At 42.4% G+C, this 21400-nt stretch overlaps 1 long non-coding RNA gene across 1 annotated transcript in view; it reads left to right on the forward strand.

The window, feature by feature from the left end:
• Window positions 1-1004: 1004 nt before the first annotated feature.
• LOC117353996 overlaps window positions 1005-21400 on the forward strand; it is a 44669-nt gene continuing 24273 nt past the window's right edge. The window contains exon 1 of the long non-coding RNA XR_004538088.1: window positions 1005-1105. This is a non-coding gene — a long non-coding RNA (uncharacterized LOC117353996). The remainder of the gene's footprint in view (window positions 1106-21400) is intronic.

The raw sequence follows: 21400 nt of genomic DNA on the forward strand, positions 1-21400 counted from the left end.
TTTACAAAGGCGCACTAAGCATTTTAGCATGGATTTAGCACCTGCTGAATCAATGCGTGCGCTAACCGCTAATGCGTCCATAGGATAACATGCATGCATTAGTGTTTAGCGCGCAATATTTACCGCGTGCTAAAAAGCATAGCGCACCTTTCTAAAGAGGGGAATAATCTTAACAACCCTGGCAGAGAGAAATTGTCATTTATGAAGCAGCTGAAAACCTTTTTATTTGTTAAACTTTTTATTAACTCTGAAGAGTACTGTACTTTATAGTTCATATAGGATGAACATTTTTATTGGCATCATGCGTGTTTTAGCGATTATATTTGGAAAAATAGGATAGGATGCATATATTATAATATGTTTGTGTATGTTTTCTACTGTAACCCACTTAGGTGATAAGCGGGGAAGACATTTTTTAAATAAGTAAAAATAAATAAAACAAAAACAACAACAAAAAAAACCCCAAAGTTAAATAAGGTGATACCTTTTTATTGAGCTAATTTAATGTATTTTATAATGAGCTTTCAAAGGAAAACCTTCTTTTTCAGATTTGAAAAAAGCAAATATAGACAGTATATATAAGGAAATAGAGACAGCATATATTGTCACAGGGTAGGCCCTGCAACTGAGCCGGGTAGTGAAAGGATGCCTATGCCTAGGGCTAGGCAGGGGAAACTACTCTCCCAAAGAGATAAAACTCTACCCACACCAACATCTCAGCCCAGAATTACAGCCAGGCAAGGAAGGTTCTGTGAAGAGCAAGGAAGTACCTATTTGTTTTCACCAGAATTAGAGAAGGGAGAACAATGGGTAAGGGGAACTAAAAGTACTCAGGATATTGTTCCTGGGGGGGAGGCTGCACCACACATCTCCTAACATTCATGGGGAACACAATTCCAGGCAACACCAGGAACATTCCAGTCCTCAATTTAGTCAGGAACAAGTCACACCTGTTGCTCATTATCCTGAGGCTTATAGGGACCAGCAACAGTGCTCATAGAGGAGGCAGCCACTGAACCAACCCACACTGGAGCAGAGGAGACAGAATGGAGACAGGAGACCAGTTCCAAGAGCACGCAGCAGTAGACCTCAGCCTAACACCCAGGTCAGATCTAACTTTATGGAAGCTGAAATGTTAAATGAATTCATGAGGGAAGCTTCTGATAATGAAGACTTTTTAGACCAGGAAGAATCCATGGACTTTAAAGAGGGAAATGTTGATTCTGACCAGTGGGCTATGGAAACCGATAGGGTTTAAAGGAAGTTAGGCTGAGGCTGGTTGTGCTAGTTAAAGGGCTGGTTGTCTCTGTAACCTTAAGGCAAAAGAAAGGTTACTGAAAGCCTTAGTGGCTTGTGACGTGTCATTGTATTCCTTTGGGCAAGAACCACAAAGTTTCCAGGCTGGAGCAATTAACAATGTACAGCCTTGGCAGTAGTTTGGAGACCTTTTTCCTTTTGGGGTTTTTCCTTAGACTGGATTGTGGGTCCTAGTTGGGATGTGCTGAGACTGGAGTCGGTGCAAAGAAGGGCCACCCGGATGGTCTCGGGACTCAAGGATCTACCATACGAAAAACGGCTTGACAAATTACAGCTATACTCGCTCGAGGAGCGCAGAGAGAGGGGGGACATGATCGAGACGTTCAAGTATCTTACGGGCCGCATCGAGGCGGAGGAAGATATCTTCTTTTTCAAGGGTCCCACAACAACAAGAGGGCATCCGTTGAAAATCAGGGGCGGGAAACTACGAGGTGACACCAGGAAATTCTTTTTCACTGAAAGAGTGGTTGATCGCTGGAATAGTCTTCCACTACAGGTGATTGAGGCCAGCAGCGTGCCTGATTTTAAGGCCAAATGGGATCGGCACATGGGATCTCTTCACAGGGCAAAGGTAGGGGAGGGACATTAAGGTGGGCAGACTAGATGGGCCGTGGGCCCTTATCTGCCGTCTATTTCTATGTTTCTATGGATGAACCACAGCCAACGGTCATTGTGGGAGGAGGTCCCTTCTGCCCTGAGCTCTGCATCCAAAGAGTTCAGAGGCGGATCCAGTCTAAAGCTGCCGGAAGTGATTGCCAGCCAGAGACTATATCCAACTGCGTGAAAGTATTTTGGAAATAGTTTGGAATCTATGGACTATTGCATTGATGTAAAGAAAAGTCATTTTTGGACTATAACTGGGAAATACAAGTTTATTTTTCCTTTTGAACTGTGAATGCAATTGTGGGTTGTGAAAGCTGAAGTTCCTATGGGAATAAAATAATTTTGTGTTGGAAGCAAAACTGGGTGTTTTCACTTGATCCACCAATTCCAATTAGTACTGACAATCCGCTCGTTCAGCACCACGTGCTCTGGGCTCTTTTGGCCACTCCCGCTTGGGCGCAGCTCGGCCTGGTGATGCACGGTGACACTATAAACAGTGCATATAAGGAAAACATGAAAGCATTTCAGGGATATGGAGGGGTGGGAAGGTGGGCAAGAGATAGAAAGGTGGCAGAGCAGTTTTAAAGGTCTTTATTGTGGGAAAGAAAGCCCAGATCTCTGTTAAGTCCTGTCTGGTAGGTGTCAAAATAATTATCATTTTGATTTCAAAGGTTTTACATTCTTGGATTGTTTAAAAGTTCCCTTTTAGTATTCTCACCATAAAGTCATTGGTGCAGTAGTCAGTTTTTCCAAAATTTTGTCTGACTGAGGTGACATCCCAGTTTTTATTGTATCCTTTAATGTATATTTCTCTGTAAACCTATATTACTATTGTCTATTTTCTGTAAACCGCTTAGAATCCTAACGGAGTTTAGTGGTATATAAGAAATAAATTACATTACATTACATTACATCCTGGTTGGGATTGCAATTCTTAATATGATATCTATGTAGATTGATTCTGCTCTTCAGCATTTGGTTTGTTTCACCGATGTAACATGCCTCTTTGCGCTTTTTGCACTGAATGACGTATACCACATTAGAAGGCGAACATGTGAAGGATTCCTTTTATGCTGAATGGTTTTCCCATATGAGTGATCGTGGGATCCTTTTGAGATGTACTTGCACAGTTTGCAGTTTGTCACACCACAAGGATGAGTGCCATTCTCTTCTTCATGGGTTTGTGTGGGAATCAATTTTTGTTTCAAATAAGGTGGTTGACGGAAGGCTGGCACAGGTGCAGCAGACATCTGGGTTTTTTTTCCCGCTATAAAGACCTTTAAAACTGCTCTGCCACCTTTCTGTCTCCTGCCTACCCACCCACCCCTCCCTCTTCCTATTCCTAAAATGCTTTCATGTTTTCCTCATATATACTGATATTTGTCTATACAGTCAAACCTTGGTTTCTGAATAACATGGTTTGCGAGTGTTTTGAAAGATGAGCAAAAATTCTCACAAATCTTGCCTTGCACACCGAGCGTTGACTCGCTCTGCGAGCCCCCACCCCTAAGAACCGGCATCGCCCTCAAGAACCTGCATTTCCCCCGCCCGTCCGCCTGCCCAAACCCTTACTGCGATCGGGCACCAGCACGCAGCACCAACCCACAGGACGTGCTGGTGCCGAAAGAGCCTGCCGTCTGCCGCTGATCTCTGCTGGGACCTGAGCATCTGCGCATGCTCAAGGCCTTCTGGCTCCCGCTCTCTCTGAGAGAGAGCAGGAGCCAGAGGCCTTGAGCATGTGCAGATGCTCAAGGCCCAGCAGAGATCAGCGGCAGGCTCTTTCGGCACCAGCATGTCCTATGGGTTAGTGCTATGTGCCAGTGCCCAAATGCAGTAAGGATTTGGGTGGGTGCGGGGGCAATGCCAGTTCTTGGGGGCAATGCCTGTTCTTGGGGTTGGGGTAGGCGAAACCAGTTTCCAGAGGTGGGGTGGATGGAAGCGTGCCAGTGGCCTCGGGGGTGGGGGGTGTCTTTTGGGGATGTGGTGGGGTGGAAGCACGCCAGTAGCCTCGGGGGGGGGGAGGTCTTTTTGCGATGTGGAACAAATCATGCGAGTTTCCCTTACTTTCTATGGGGAAACTCGCTTTGATATACGAGCACTTTGGTTTACGAGCATGCTTCTGGATTGAATTATGCTTGCAAACCAAGGTTCCATTGTAGTTGCTTTTTTTCTGATCTGAAAAGAAGGGTTACCTTCGAAAGCTCATCATAAAATGTATTGAGTTTGTGCAATAAAAAAGGTATCACCTTATTTCCTTTGTTTCATTTCTTTGTATTACCTTGGAAAGTAGACTAACACAGTCACCACATTTCACCATTCTCTCTAGAAATAAATCAGTTTCCGTTTTTGTGGGTAATATTAGAGCCATGTTCCAAAAGTCTTGTTTTAAAAGATAACATAACATTGTGCTTGTTGACCGCGTAACCATCAGTTCAATGCAATTTACAAAAGGTTACTAATGAAGATCATAATAAACGGGATGAAGAAGTTAGTTGATCAAATATATAGCAAATAGGTTTTCAATTGATATCTAAAGTCTTTATAAGAGTGAGCTGAATGCAGTAAAGCTCGAAACTCCTTATCATGAAGGGTCGCCTGGGATGCCAAAGGGTGATTGAGAAATTTTATGCTTTTACAATCCTGGATTGAAGGAGAATTAAATAAGGAATGGGTTCTTCTACTGTGTCTGTAAGAAGCCAAGGAAGATCTGTTAACCAACTAATGAGGGGCTGTGGCATAAAGAACCTTGTAACAAAAGCAGCCCAACTTGAACAACACACGAGCCTCCATAGGCAGCCAGTGCAACTCACAGTAAAAAGATCTAGAGGTATATAAGTAAGACAACATGGGAACACCGATCCGTAAACTACTCCCTTTGTCTCACAGGTAGTCAGAGCTCATAAGGGTAGAGGGGATTAACCAGGACGTTGTGCTACATTCCCTTCTTGCATATTTTCACAAAGAGCACATCTTCCTCAATGAAAATGACCCACCCTTGTGCATGTCCATATATCAGCTATATTGTATAATCAATTGATGTAAGTTATTTATTCAAAAAAGTCTATTTAGATGGGAAATACGTATCAACAGAAGTTATGAAAGGTTGGTCAATATTGAGACCTCCTTGTAATTTTCCCAACTATTCTTATTTATATATAGTATCTTTTAACAGACCCTCAGAAATGCCACCAGCCACTCAAATGCATATCATAGTGGTTGGATTTATACATTAGTTCCTCACCGGGTCAATCCAACTATTTTTTAAATTTTTTATTTTGATGATTTTCAAAAAGTGCATCAGTGCATAGATAAAACTTTATACAAATATAAAGCTAATACTTAGCTTAGCTTAGGTGGTCCATTCTAAGGGATCCTGTCACCGACATGTTTCACCCTGCTCGGGTTTCATCAGGGTTTTGAAATCTTGGGAGTGGTCGCGTTGTGGGAAACCATCTCTAACTGAGGGATTTCAACCCTGATGAAACCCGAGCAGGGTGAAACATGTCGGTGACAGGATCCCTTAGAATGGACCACCTAAGCTAAGCTAAGTATTAGCTTTATATTTGTATAAAGTTTTATCTATGAACTGATGCACTTTTTGAAAATCATCAATATAAAAAATTTAAAAAATAGTTGGATTGACCCAGTGAGGAATTAATGTATAAATCCAACCACTATGATATGCATTTGAGTGGCTGGTGGCATTTCTGAGGGTCTGTTATAAGATACTATATATAAATAAGAATAGTTGCGAAAATTACAAGGAGGTCTCAATATTGACCAACCTTTCATAACTTCTGCATCTATCAGCTATACACATCTTTTACATTTGAATTTCTTGAAAAAGATATTTTACAATCCACATTCTGGAAACATGATTTTGTTGGCAACATAGGCCAAATCTTTATAATATTACCCACAAAAAGGAAATTGATATACAGTGGTGCCTCACACAATGAACTTAATTCGTTCCAGGAGCAAGTTTGTTATGCGAAAAGTTCGTTATGTGAAACGCGTTTTCCCATAACAATACATGTTAAAAAAAATTATTCGTTCTACAGCATAAAATATGCTAAGATGACATAAAAAAAGATAAATTTGTCAAAATGGTGAAAATGGTGGTCTTGCTGAGGCCAAACTCTTTGACGAGGTCACACTGTTTTACCCCACATTCACTCCTTCTAATTATTTCCCGTTTCATTTCAACAGAAATCACCTTCCTGCTTTTTTTAGAAGCCATGATATATAAAAAATATTGAGTTTATCTTAAAAGGACGACTGTATACAGTGAGAGAGGGCAGAGTCTCAGCGGCAAAAACTGGGACTTAACTTTTCTTTTTTTTTTTTTCTAGCATCGGGGAAGCGGCGAGAGTAGCTCCGCCCCCCCCCCAACGCATCAGCAGTAGGCGCCGGGCCCCTCCATAAAAGGAGGCGAGCCGACGGTCCGCCACTGCACAGGGAGCCAGGCGAAGGGCTGTGAGAGAGGGCAGTTAAGCGCAGTGACTAACGACTGCCTGCAGTGCCTGCGCGGAAGGATGCAATACATCGGCAGCTCGGGCGACTTCGTTGTGTGAAACGAAGTTCGTTGTATGAATCAAGACATGAAGTTCGTTGTGTGCAGCGTTCGCTGTGCGAGGCATTCGTTATGCGAGGCACCACTGTACTGACGTGCCACTGTATAAAATAAAAAAGCATGTGTTTTCAGAAATTAACCCCCTCTTTTACTAAGGTGCGCTAACCGATTAGCGCGCTAATCGAATTAGCACGCGCTAAATGCTAACGCATCCATAGACTAACATGCACGTGTTAACGTTTAGCGCACGCTAATCGGTTATGCACCATAGTAAAAGAGGGCCTAAATGTTTGGTACTGGAACATATACCATATTCTCAAAGGAGAGATAACATTAAATCTCAATTATATCAACATGAACAAAGAATGATATACAGTGGAACCTCGGTTTGCGAGTGTTTTGCAAGACGAGCAAAACACTCAGCAAACTTTCGTCTCGCAAAACTAGTATTGACTCACTACACAAGCTCTCACTATGGTGGCCCAGGGGTGGGTACCTGCCTGTGGGTGCTGCAGCCCTTGCATCATGGTGGTTTCCTTTCCCCGGGGTCCCCGTGCGGCTCTCCTCCCTCTTCGGCCGATGCCTCTGCCGTCCACCAGCGCCTCCCAGCTTTCAATTCAAGCCGGTCGCCATCCTCCAGACGCATGCGCAGGACCTCTGAACTCCCCCGTCAAGCCGGCACCGCTCCAACAACACGCACACCACGTACAAGCATGCAGGACGTCCCCCTTCTCCCAGTCACCTTCTCAAAGTGTCTTCTGCAGAGGCAAGCATGCTAGAGTTCTATCAGTTGTTTGCATAGTGACACTGGAAAATAAAGTTTGATTCTAAAATTCTTTACTGGTTGTTGATTTCTCAAATGCCATTCTCTAGTGATAAGAGATATCTGATCAACACAATTATTATTATTATTTTTTTTTTTATTTTATATTTATCAAATTTTACATTTTATAAATCAAGTATCCACTTGTACAGAAAGTTGAAGAAAAGCAGAAAAATAATACTCATAGGTAAAATACATAATAATCAACTAAATAAAAATAAATGTTTAGCTTAAATTCAGCTCAAGTCCTCTAAATTAGATCCAAGATGGATGAGGCGGACATATTAACAGATGCTGACAAATATCAAATCAAGTATTAGGAAAACAAAGTCCCTTAGCTGAGGAAGGATATCATTTATTCAATTGGACCTCGCTTGTTATTGATACTTCTGACGCCTGATAGAAGGGAGTGAATAGCTGATTCAATCAGTAATGAGACTTTTGAACATCTCCATTGATTAATCCATAGGAAACATAACTCACCTAACAGTATAATAGCACAGAGGATTTGAATCTGCTATACAGCTGATAAATTATTTTATTAGCATATAATGACTGTCATTTAGGCATAAATGCTTGTTTACATGGGAAAAGAGTTTTATTTTATTTGTTAATTTTCTACCAGTGGTATAGATCCATATGAACAGAGATAACAGAACATCTTTTTGGCTGGAGGAGATGCAAGCTCCATCCCCAAATTAGACCCTAATTCTCACCCCAGTTTTTAAGAACATAAGCAGTGCCTCTGCTGGGTCAGACCAGAGGTCCATCATGCCCAGCAGTCCGCTCACGTGGCAGCCCATCAGGTCCAGAACCTGTATGTAACCCTCTATCTATACCCTTCTATCCCCTTTTCCTTCAGAAAATTGTCCAATCCCTTCTTGAACTCCAATACCATACCCTGTCCTATCATGCCCTCTGGAAGCGCATTCCAGGTGTCCACCACCCATTGGGTGAAGAAGAACTTCCTAGCATTGGTTCTGAATCTGTCCCCTTTTAATTTTTCTGAATGCCCTCTAGTTCTTATAGTTTTCGAAAGTTTGAAGAATCTATCACTCTCCACTTTCTCTATGCCCTTCATGATCTTGTAAGTCTCTATCATATCCCCTCTGAGTCTCCGCTTCTCCAGGGAAAAGAGCCCCAGTTTCTCCAGTCTTTCCATACCTTTTATCAAACGTGTCGCTCTTTTCTGAACCCTCTCGAGTATTGCCATATCCTTCTTTAGGTACGGCGACCAATATTGGACGCAGTACTCCAGATGTGGGTGCACCATCGCCCAATACAACGGCAGGATAACTTCTTTCATTCTGGTTGTAATTTCCTTCTTGATTATACCTAGCAATCTATTCGCTTTCTTAGCGGCCACTGCACGGCTTCATTGTCTTGTCCACTATTACCCCCAAGTCCCTTTCTTGGGTACTCTCACACAATAACAGCCCTCCCATCGTGTAGCTGTACCTCGGGTTTCTGTTTCCTACATGCAAGACTTTCTACGTTGAACATCATCTGCCATTCGTCGCCCACTCCTCTAGTTTGTTCAGGTCCCTTTGTAAATCTTTGCAGTCCTCTTTACTCCTAGCCCCATTAAATAGTTTGGTGTTGTCTGCAAATTTTATTACTTCACACTTCGTCCCTGTTTCTAGATAATTTATAAATACATTGAATAGCAGCGGTCTAAGCACCGACCCCTGCGGAACACCACTCGTGACCCTCCTCCAGTCTGAGTAGTGGCCCTTCACTCATACCCTCTGCTTCCTACCCGCCAATCAATTCCTGATCCATCTGTGTACATCTCCCTCCACCCCATGGCTCTTCAGTTTCCGAAGTAGGCTTTCATGGGGTACCTTGTCAAAGGCTTTTTGGAAGTCTAAGTATACGATGTCTATGGGGTCCCCTTTGTCCATCCATTTGTTAATTCCTTAGAAGAAGTGCAATAAGTTCGTCAGGCACGATCTTCCCTTGCAGAAGCCATGTTGGCTTGTTATCATAAGTTTATTCCTTTGTAGATGCTCCTCAATGCTATCTTATCAGCGCTTCCGCCATTTTCCCCGGAACCGAGGTCAGATTTACCGGTCTGTAGTTCCCCGGGTCACCTCTTGATCCCTTTTTAAAGATGGGCGTAACATTGGCTATCTTCCAATCCTCCAGGATCACGCCTGTTTTCAGGGATAGATTACAGACTTGCTGTAGTAGTTCCGCTATTTCCTCCTTTAGTTCTTTCAGTACCCTAGGATGGATTCCGTCCGGGCCCGGTGATTTGTCAGTTTTCAATTTTTCTATCTGCCTGTGTACATCATCAAGACTTACTTCCATGAATGTTAATTTTTCTACTTGGTCTCCTTTGAAGATTCGTTCAGGTTCTGGTATGTCGGATATGTTTGTAAATACTGGCGAAAATAACATGTTTAGTCTTTCCGTCACTACTTTCTCCTCCTTCAACACTCCCTTCCTATCTCTGTCATCCAGCGGTCCTACCTCCTCCCTAGCCAGCTACTTCCCCTTAACATATCTGAAGAACGGTTTGAAATTACATGCTTCCCTGACTAGCCTCTCTTCATATTCTCTTTTTGCTCTTCTAACCACACGGTGACATTCTTTTTGATACTTCCTGTGTTCTTTCCAGTTCTCCTCGGTGTTGCCATTTTTCCATTTCTTGTATGAATTCTTTTTATCACCTATCGCTTTCTTCACTTCTTTAGTTATCCACGCCAGGTCTTTTGTTGGGCTGTTTTTGCACCCTTTTTTGAATCTGGGGATATACAGCTATTGCGCCTCACTCACCATGTCCTTGAATAGAGACTAGGCTTGCTCTACAGTCTGCCATTTCTTTGAGCTGTTCCTAACATAGTAGATGACGACAGATAAAGACCCGAATGGTCCATCCAGTCTGCCCAACCTGATTCAATTTAAATTTTTTTTCTTCTTAGCTATTTCTGGGCAAGAATCCAAAGCTTTACCCGGTACTGTGCTAGGGTTCCAACTGCCGAAATCTCTGTTAAGACTTACTCCAGTCCATCTACACCCTCCCAGCATTGAAGCCCTCCCCAGCCCATCCTCCACCAAACGGCCATACACAGACACAGACCGTGCAAGTCTGCCCAGTACTGGCCTAGTTCAATATTTAATATTTTCTGATTCTAAATCTTCTGTGTTCATCCCACGCTTCTTTGAACCCAGTCACAGTTTTACTCTCCACCACCTCTCTCGGGAGCGCATTCCAGGCATCCACTACCCTTTCCGTAAAGTAGAATTTCCTAACATTGCCCCTGAATCTACCACCCCTCAACCTCAAATTATGTCCTCTGGTTTTACCATTTTCCTTTCTCTGGAAAAGATTTTGTTCTACGTTAATACCCTTCAAGTATTTGAATGTCTGAATCATATCTCCCCTGTCTCTCCTTTCCTCTAGGGTATACATATTCAGGGCTTCCAGTCTCTCCTCATACGTCTTCTGGCGCAAGCCTCCTATCATTTTCGTTATCCTCCTCTGGACCGCCTCAAGTCTTCTTACGTCTTTCGCCAGATACGGTCTCCAAAACTGAACACAATACTCCAAGTGGGGCCTTACCAATGACCTGTACAGGGGCCTCAACACCTTCTTCCTTCTACTGACTATGCCTCTCTTTATACAGCCCAGCATCCTTCTGGCAGCAGCCACTGCCTTGTCACACTGTTCTTTTGCCTTTAGATCTTCGGACACTATAACCCCAAGGTCCCTCTCCCCGTCCGTGCATATCAGCTTCTCTCCTCCCAGCATATACAGTTCCTTCCTATTATTAATCCCCAAATGCATTTCTTTGCATTGAATTTTAGTTGCCAGGCATTAGACCATTCCTCTAACTTTTGCAGATCCTTTTTCATATTTTCCACTCCCTCTTCGGTGTCTACTCTGTTACAAATCTTGGTATCATCTGCAAAAAGGCACACTTTTCCTTCTAACCCTTCAGCAATGTCACTCACAAACATATTGAACCTGATTGGCCACAGCACCGAACCCTGAGGGACTCCACTAGTCACCTTTCCTTCCTTCGAGCGACTTCCATTAACCACCACCCTCTGGCATCTGTCCGACAGCCAGTTTCTGACCCAGTTCACCACTTTGGGTCCTAACTTCAGCCCTTCAAGTTTGTTCAACAGCCTCCTATGAGGAACTGTATCAAAGGCTTTGCTGAAATCCAAGTAAATTACATCTAGCATATGTCCTCGATCCAGCTCTCTGGTCACCCAATCAAAAAATTCAATCAGGTTCATTTGGCACAATTTACCTTTTGTAAAGCCATGTTGCCTCGGATCCTGTAACCCATTAGATTCAAGGAAGTACACTATCCTTTCTTTCAGCAACACTTCCATTATTTTTCCAACAACTGAAGTGAGGCTCACCAGCCTGTAGTTTCCTGCTTCATTCCTGTGACCACTTTTATGAATAGGGACCACATCCGCTCTCCTCCAATCCCCAGGAATCACTCCCGTCTCCAGAGATTTGTTGAACAAGTCTTTAATAGGACTCCGCCAGAACCTCTCTGAGCTCCCTTAGTATCCTGGGATGGATCCCGTCTGGTCCCATCACTTTGTCCACCTTCAGTTTTTCAAGTTGCTCATAAACACCCTCCTCCGTGAACGGCGCAGAATCTACTCCATTTTCTCGTGTAACTTTGCCAGGCAATCTCGGTCCTTCTCCAGGATTTAGAAGTATTTGTTTAGCACATTTGCTTTCTCCTCATCACTCTCCACATATTGGTTCCCAGCATCTTTTAGCCTAGCAATTCCATTTTTCATCTTCCTCCTTTCACTAATATAGCTGAAAAAATTTTTATCTCCCTTTTTTACAATTTTAGCCATTTGTTCTTCCGCCTGTTCCTTCGCCAAACGTATCTCTCTTGGCTTCTTTCAGTTTCACCCTGTAGTCCTTTCTGCTCTCCTCTTCTTGGGGTTTTTTATATTTCATGAACGCCAACTCTTTCGCCTTTATTTTCTCAGCCACTAGGTTGGAGAACCATATCTGTTCCTTTTTCTCTTGTTTTTATTGATTTTCTTCACATAAAGGTCCGTAGCCATTTTTATCGCTCCTTTCAGCTTAGACCACTGTCTTTCCATTTCTCTTATGTCCTTCCATCCTAACAGCTCTTTCTTCAGGTACTTTCCGATTGCATTAAAGTCCGTACGTTTGAAATCTAGGACTTTAAGTATCGTGCGGCCGCTCTCCACTTTAGCCGTTATATCAAACCAAACCGTTTGATCGCTATTTCCCAGGTGAGCACCCACTCGAACATTAGAGATACTCTCTCCATTTGTGAGGACCAGATCCAATATTGCTTTTTCCCTTGTGGGTTCCGTCACCATTTGTCTGAGCAGAGCCTCTTGAAAGGCATCCACTATCTCCCTACTTCTTTCCGATTCCGCAGAGGGAACATTCCAGTCCACATCTGGCAGGTTGAAATCTTCCAACAGCAGAACCTCCTCTTTCCTTCCAAACTTTTGGATATCCACAATCAGATCCTTATCAATTTGCTGCGATTGAGTCGGAGGTCTGTAGACTACACCCACGTAGATAGAAGTTCCATCTTCTCTTTTCAGAGCAATCCATATCGCTTCTTCCTCTCCCCAGGTCCCTTGCATTTCGGTCGCTTGGATATTGATCTTTACATAGAGAGCTACTCCTCCACTTTTATGGCCATCTCTGTCCTTCCTAAAAAGATTATATCCCGGTATGTTTGCATCCCATCCATGTGATTCACTGAACCATGTCTCTGTGATAGCAACAATATCTAGATCTGCCTCTAATATCAGGGCTTGCAGATCATGAACTTTGTTGCTTAGACTGCGAGCATTTGTGGTCATCGCTTTCCAGCTATTTTTCAGCGATAATCTCCTTTTTCGTATGGATTTTTGTGTCGTTTCACTTTCCGTTGCAATACTAAGAAATGAGTTGCTGATATTGCTTATGTTGCAGCCTTTACTACTATCACATCTTTTCTCTTGCCGGGGGTGGTCTCTATAATTGTCCTTCGTACATACACCACCCCCACCTTCTAGTTTAAATGCCTAGAAAAATATTGTCTAAATTTCTCTGCAAGGTTTCTTTTTCCTGCTGTAGTAATATGTAGCCCATCAGTGCAAAATAGCTTCTTGTCCTTCCATGTATTTCCCCATCCTCCTATGTACCTGAAGCCTTCTTGATGACACCAGGCTTTGAGCCATCTATTAAAGTCCTCTGTGTTTTTCACTCTTTGCTCTCCCTTTCCATATGCAGGCAGTATTTCAGAAAAAGCTAAAGTCTTTACAAAAGGTTTCACGCCCTCACCAAGCTCCCGAAAAGCTTTCTGTGCTGCAAGTGTGGAGTTGTTGGCCAGGTCATTTGTTCCCAGATTTCTTCCTTACCATTACCCTCATTGCTTCGTAGTTTCCTTTCTTGAAGTTAAAAAGTTGTCGCTGTGGTTCTCTTCCCTTCGGTATTCCTACTTCAACTTTGAACTTGATCATATTGTGATCACTGTTTCCCAACGGTCCCACTACTTCCACTTACTTTGCAGGTCCTCTTAGTCCATTAAGGATTAGATCCAAAGTGCCATTCCCTCTCGTCGGTTCTCTGACAAGCTGCTCCATGAAGCAGTCCTGTATAGCCTCCAGGAATCCGGTCTCCCTAGCGCATTTTGAGTTTCCAAGACTCCAGTCTATTCCGGAATAGTTGAAGTCTCCCATAATAATCGTGTTACCGCTTTTGCATTCTCGTTTCATCTCGGCTTCCATTTCTTAATCGGTAGATTCGGTTTGCCCAGGTGGACGTTAGTACAATCCCATCTTTATCTCGGGCCCTTTCTTTCCCGGTATTTTAATCCATAGCGATTCCAGTTTGTTGGTCATCGCTGCTGTGTCCACTCTGGTCGAGTGTATGCTTTCTTCTATGTATAGGGCTATTCCTCCTCCTTTCTGATCTGACCTGTCCTCGCGATAGTTGTACCCCGGAAGTGCTATGTCCCATTTGTTTTCTTCATTCCACCATTTTTCGGAAACCCCAATGATGTCCAGGTTCTCAGTTTTGGACATGACTTCTAATTCCTCCATTTTATTCCTTAGGCTCCTCGCATTAGTATATATGCAATTTAAGTCCTGGTATTTTTTTGTCTTCATTTCCTTTGGATGCACAGTCAGAAGGAAGTGCAACCAGAGACATTAAATCACCAGACAACGAAGTAGGAAAAATTATTTTATTTTCAATATAATCAAAATGTGTCAGCAAAATGTGTCAGTTTTGAGAATTTATGGGCTCCTTTTACTAAGCTGTGTTAGGGCATTAACGCGCAGAATAGCGCGTGCTACAATGCCATGCGCGCTAGACGCTAATGCCAGCATTGAGCTGGCATTAGTTCTAGCCACGTAGAGCGGGGTTAGCACGCGCTTATCTGCTGCATGCGCTAAAAATGCTAGCTGTCTGTATTTTGCACTATATTTGTCTATTTTTCTATAGTTGTTACTGAGGTGACATTGCATATTTAAAGTCATCTGCCTTGACCTCTTTGAAAAAACCCTGAATATAAATGATAATTAACATTTTCTCTGTGTATAGTGTGCTTTGTGTTTTTATAATTTTGTGGTTACCATTATATATTAAGATTATATTGTGTGTGTTTAAAAAATGGATGGAAGAAATTGCATTACAATTAGTACTATTATTATGGGGGTGGAGTCAGGGGCGGAGTTTGGGCAGGTCAGGGTGGAGCTTGGGTGGGGATATTTGGTTGGTATTTGTTAGGCTTAGGGGGTTACTTGGTTTGAAAAGGTTGTGAAACAATGGTCTAGAATGTCTCACCTATTGCACTAGAAATATATTGCACATGTGTATGGGGGAACAGTATGGTGTGTTAGAGGTGGGGGTGCGTATGTGGATGTCTGTTTGTGGTAGTGGGCAAGTAGACTTCTCTTTCTGTTGTGCTTTTATAGACAGCAGATATAAAATCTCAAAATGGACACATTTTAATCACTAAATTGAAAATAAAATCATTTTTCCTACCTTTTTGTCTAGTGATTTCATGAGTCTCTAGTTGCCCTTCCTTCTTCTATAAATCCAATATTTCTTTCTTTCTGCCCCCTCCCCTGTCTTTCTTTCTTTCTCTCTCCCTCTTCCCCTTTATTTCTGTCTTTCTCTCTCCCCCTGCCTGCCTATCTTTCTTTCTCTCTCCCCCGCCCCTTCTTTATGTCTTTCTTTTTCTCTCCCCATGCCCCCCCAAGCCATTGAGCTGATTTCTCCACTTCTCCAATTATTTCTCTCTCCCTGCTCCTCCCCCCCCCCCCACCGAAGCCACAACGCCAATTTCTCCCTGCTTCCCCAAGCCAGGCCTGGTGCGTACAAGTGCCGGGCCCACAAGCCTTGACCACCCCCCCCCCCCCTCACATCAATTCAGACATCAGAGAGGAAGTTCCAGGCCAGCCAGGCAGCGATTTGCTGGCCCAGAACTTCCTCTTCGACATCAGAATTTATGTCAGAGGTGAAGGATTGTGGGTCCGGCACTTGTACGTGCCTGGCCTGGCTCAGGGAGGCAGGAAGAACAAGATTGCAAAGGCACTGTGATTGACTCGCATTTCCTGTGTGATCTGCTGGCTGATTGCGATCGACCATTTGGGCACCCCTGATTTAGAATATTCTCTGCTTCAGACTTTAAAAGTTTGCATACTTGAACTGCTCACATAAGTTTTCATTCCATAATTTTAGCTAGTAGAAATATACTACAGTATATACTTATTTGCCATCTAAAATTTCTTGTCTCATAGTGACTTGAATAGAAATTGAACTGTGATATTAATATATGTGAGCAGATTGTTTTAATTATCAGCTTATGTTCTTTTTTTTAAGAAAGAAAAGAAAACAAACAAAAAGCATTACAATTGCATGCTTCTGTTGAAAAGATAGGAGTATTAATTCAGCAGTAATCCGATTGCCTTTTCCCAGTATTTTGGGTTCTAGAAGCAGTTGAATTTATTTTTAAGTACTGAGCGATTTATGGTGGCTATTTTGCATCCCAGCAAAACCTCAGGCCAGAACAAGCATGGGGTTTGAACCCACAACCGCAGGGTGCTGGGGGTGTAGCTCTAACAACTACACCACATTCTCATCTTGGGTGCTTGACACCTAAAATCTGGTAACTGGGATTAAGATTATTCTTCCCAATGTGCATCACTTTGCATTTTTCCTCATTAAATTTCATCTGCCGTTTGGATGTCCAGTTTTTCCAATTTCCTAAGGTCTTCCTGTACTTTTTCACAGTCCGTATGTGCTTTAACGACTTTGGAGAGTTTAGTATCATCTGCAAATTTAATCACCTCACTTATCATTCCAATTTCCAGATCATTTATAAATACTACTACTACTACTATTTACTGAGAGGCGTTCACAGTGTTCTACATGTACATTAAACATGTAATAGGTAGTCCCTGCTCAGAAGAGCTTAAACATCTAATCTAGACAGACAGATAGGACATATAGGGGTTGGGGAGTTTCTTGCAGAGAGATTAGCAGGATGGACATAGGTGTTTTATGGTGAGTGGGAGTTAGGAGTTGAGAGCAGTCTTGAAAAAGTAGGCTTTTAGCCTGGATGTGAATACTGCTAGAGATTGAGCCTGATGTAATGACTCAAGCAGTCTGTTCCAGGCATATGGCCCAGCAAGATAGAATAATAATAATTTTATTCTGATATACCGCCAAAGCCATGGTGGTTCGAGGCGGTTTACAATAAGAAGAGCTGGACAATCAGCGAAATAGTCACAATGTTAAATCATCAGATACATGTATACAGAATAGGAGAGCAATGAACTATAAATCATTGGGTAACAAATCAGTTACCCAATCGTTTTTACAGGTTCATTTTAATTTTCTAAAGCTAAAATAGGATGAGGAGTGCATAATAATGTTACCCAGCCAATCGTTCGGTTTTCCTGCTTGGAAGGCTAGAGTTCTGTCCAGGAATCTTTTATAACGGCAGGCCTTTATTGTTGGATGGGTAATAATAATAATAACTTTATTCTTCTATACTGCCATAATTGTGTGACTTCTAGGCAGTTCACATTGAAGAGAGCTGGACAATCAGCGAGTTACAGATAGTCAGTAAATTGCAGTATGCAGAATCTTAAAATGCAGCGAATTACAATATACAGCTTATTAAGAATTTCAGACTTATACGCAGGGGTGGACATATTAGAAATAATAGAATTGCATTTAGTGTTTGGTGTAGTTACTGTTTAGGTGATAAATCTGTCAAATAAGGCAGTTTTTATGACTTTTCTAAAAGCGTCGTAGGTCAGTCTAGCTCCATTAATGTAGTTGTCTAACCAGTGTTGTTGTTTGTTTGGTTGGTACATAAAAGTTCTAACCAGGAAGGTTTTGTATTTGCAGCCGGTAATGCTTGGGTATGCAAATAGATTGCTGTTTCTGGTTTGTCTTGTAGGGCTGTATAGTACGAAGTGAGGTAGCAGGTAGGTTGGAGCTAGTCCCCAAACCAGCTTGAAACATATGCAAGAGAACTTGAATATTATTCGCGACTCCACTGGCAGCCAGTGCAGCAGTCTGTAGTAGGGGCTAACATGGTCGCTTTTTTTCAATCCAAATATCAAACGGACCGCTGTGTTCTGAACAATTCTAAGTTTCCTCACTGTTTTTTTGGGTATACCCATATAAACAATATTGCAATAGTCCAGTGTAGAAAGCACTAGTGATTGCACTAGTAATCTAAATGATAATGGGTCAAAGTATTTTTTGATGGTCTTTAATTTCCATAATGCCAGAAAGCACTTTTTTACCATTACATTCGTGTGTTCAACCATTGTCAAATGTGTGTCTAGTGTGACAACACATTTGACACACATTTATAAACATGTGGATTCTGTGTGTGGGCCTAATGGCACTGTCCGAATTAAAATGGAAAACCAGATATAAAGGGGCCAAACCAAAGATTGATTTGAAACAGAGACAAGAAAATTTAAACAGAACTCTTGCTTCCAGGGGCAGCCAATGAAGTTTTTGATAATAGGGAGGTATATGTTCCCATTTTTTAAAACCAAAAATCAGTCGTACTGCTGAATTTTGGATAACTCTGAGTCTTTGAAGGGTTTTCTTGAAAGTTCCCAGATAGATGATATTGCAATAGTCAAGCATACTTAGAATAGAAGATTGTACCAGTAGACGGAATGATGCTGATCAAAGTATTTTCTAATGGTTCTTAGTTTCCATAATGTCGAGAAGCATTTTCTAGCCAATAAGTCCGTGAGTGTCTAAAGTAAGGTATCGGTCAAGAGTCACTCCCAGAATTTTTATGGAATTGTCAATAGGGAAGTCCTGACCATTCAAGTAAATTGTTGAATATTTGATTTTATCGTTTGGACTCGCCAGGAAAAATTTGGTTTTATCTGCGTTGAGTTTCAATTTGAATTCTGTCATCCATAATTCAATTTGCATTAGGGATGGAGTCTGGAGTTGGCAGTGTGCGAGAAGGGTATGGATAGAAGAGATTTACCCAATTGAGTTCATGGGAGGGGAAACATAGAGGGAGATAAGTGAGGAGTGATATTTGGGGGGGCTGCTTTAAATATGTTAAATAGCACTAGTCCCAGTGCAGATCCCTGTAGCACTCCACCTTCCTCCCTTCTGTTTTCTGTCCAATAACCAATTACTAATCCACTACAGAACATTGCTTCCTATCCCATGACGCTATAATTTTCTCAGGAGTCTCTCATGAGGGACTTTGTCGAAAGCTTTCTGAAAATCTGGATACACTACATTAACTGGCTCACCTTTATCCACATGTTTATTCACACCTTCAAAGAAATGAAACAAGTTGGTGAGGCAAGATTTCCCTTGGCTGAATTCACACGAGACAATAGGCCAAGAGGTATGCCAAGGATGATCTGCCGTAAAGAGAAAACAATAGTCATCAAATGTGGCTAGAAATGAAATGATCTTCCCTTAGGGGCCCTTTTACAAAGTCATGCTGAAAAAATGGTCTACGCTATTTTTACCATGTGGGTTTTGTGCGCACTGAGACCACTTTTGGGTGTGGCTCTAAAATGGCTGCAATTTATCTTTCCTCAATGGCCATGTGCTAACCGATTAGCACAGGGCACACCTACTCTCTGCCCCAAACACAGCCCCCACACTAAAAATGAAAAGGATTTTTAGGACTTGGCATGTGTTCAGCCCGTAGCTGGTGTGTGGCTTCTGAGTGCAACCTGCTTCCATGAATTTTTAGCAGTAGTAAACATGCATTAGTGCTTACTGTCACTTAGCAAAAGGACCCCTTAGTGGGGAATTCATCAACAGGTGCTAAGCCATTTAGGAATATAATGGGTATCTTAGCATTTGGTGCCAACATGGTTAACGTACACTAAATCACTTAGTGCACATTGATGAATTCCTCCCACCCCCCTTAATGTGCTAACCATTAAGGCCTAGATTCACTAAGCTCACCAATCATGTCCCGACCAGTTTGCGAGCTTACCCCGACCCAATTCACTAATCTTCTGGCCGATCAATCTCCCACCCGATCCGATCCACCCATGTAAATGAGGGGAAATGGCATGCAAAGTAGGAAGCCATTGATTTACTAAACAGAAGAGGGAAAACCAATTGGCCTTGCCGATCCAAAAAGAAATGACTATTGAGGACCAGTCACTGCCGTCTGCCGCCTCTCCTGCTCTCTGCTGCCCTGTCCCTGCCGCATTACATCAAATGGAACCAGCCCTACATATTAGCACACACTAGTACATCTAGAACTCAGATCCTGTCCGCTGTTTCTACATTATTACTGCATCTCTTCCCTCTCCTTTAGCTTGCTAATATTTGTATTTTTTTAACTCTCTAAGTTTAGGCACAAGAAGGCAAGCTCTGCCAACTCTCCTGCTCTCTGCCGCCCTGAAATTTGTCCCTGCAGTTCGAGCCCGTAGTTTTAACCCATGGTTTTAACCTGCAGGATAAAAGCGGGGCTGCACAAGGCGTGTTCTGTTCCGTGTTGTGTAGTCTGGCTGCAGTGTTCTTTTCCATTCTGGCTGCACAAAAAATTGCTAGCGCGAAATGATCCCTGAAGTCCACTCGTGGGGCCAGCTTGTGTGGAGAGCAAGCACATGCGCTGATCACATCTACAGGCAAAGAGGATAGTCTGCACATGCGTCTGGTTCGCTCTGCAGCAATCTGTGGGGTCGCTGTGGGGCGTGCATTCAATTGCATTAATTTGCATGAGGACTCGTAGTGAATCGGTCACCCGGCAAAACCTGACCACGTATCACCCACAGATCGTTCAACAGAGGTGAGTTTAGTGAATCTAGGCCTAAAACTTAAGAAATTGCTTGATTCAGAGTGATAGTATGATGATGTCAAGGCATTACAAGGGGCCGCTGAAAAATTCTCAGTCCAACCAAGAAGAGCATGAGGTGGAAGCATGAAACATACAAGTTATTCCACACTTTTCTTGATGCTTTTCGTCTCAATGATATGAAATGAAAAGTATGGAATAACTTGTACATTTCATGGCTCCACATCATTCTCTTCTTGGTTGGGCTGAGAACCTTTCAGTGGCCCCTCGTATGCTCTAAGTCAGGGGTTTCCAATGTCGGTCCTCGAGGGCTGCAGTCCAGTCGGATTTTCAGGATTTCCCCAATGAATATACATGAGGTCTATTTGCATGCACTGCTTTCATTGTATGCTAATAGATCTCATGCATATTCATTGGGGAAATCCTGAAAACCCGACTGGATTGCGGCCCTCGAGGACCGACATTGGACACCCCTGCTCTAAGTGAAGTAACATAAACCCCTATGCGACTTTGAAAAGTTTATTACAGTATAAGTTAATAAAAGCTGATTAAGATTTTATGATATGTAAACAAACACATTGTGGTAATGTGTAAACACCTTTTCTAAAATTTATTTTTCTCGGTTCGATATGCTCTCTGTGCAAGTGTGTTTAGTCACAATTTGTTATGGGCTCCTAAGAGAATTCTTTATGATCCTGCGTCTTGTTTTCCTTTTTTTTTTTTTTTTATTAACTTTTGAACTGTTAGAAACTGTGCATAGTGGGTAGTTTATCATGAGCCAAGAACAAGACC

This window comes from Geotrypetes seraphini, chromosome 2 (genome assembly GCF_902459505.1).
Source record: "Geotrypetes seraphini chromosome 2, aGeoSer1.1, whole genome shotgun sequence".
NCBI classification, from domain to species: Eukaryota; Metazoa; Chordata; class Amphibia; order Gymnophiona; family Dermophiidae; genus Geotrypetes; species Geotrypetes seraphini.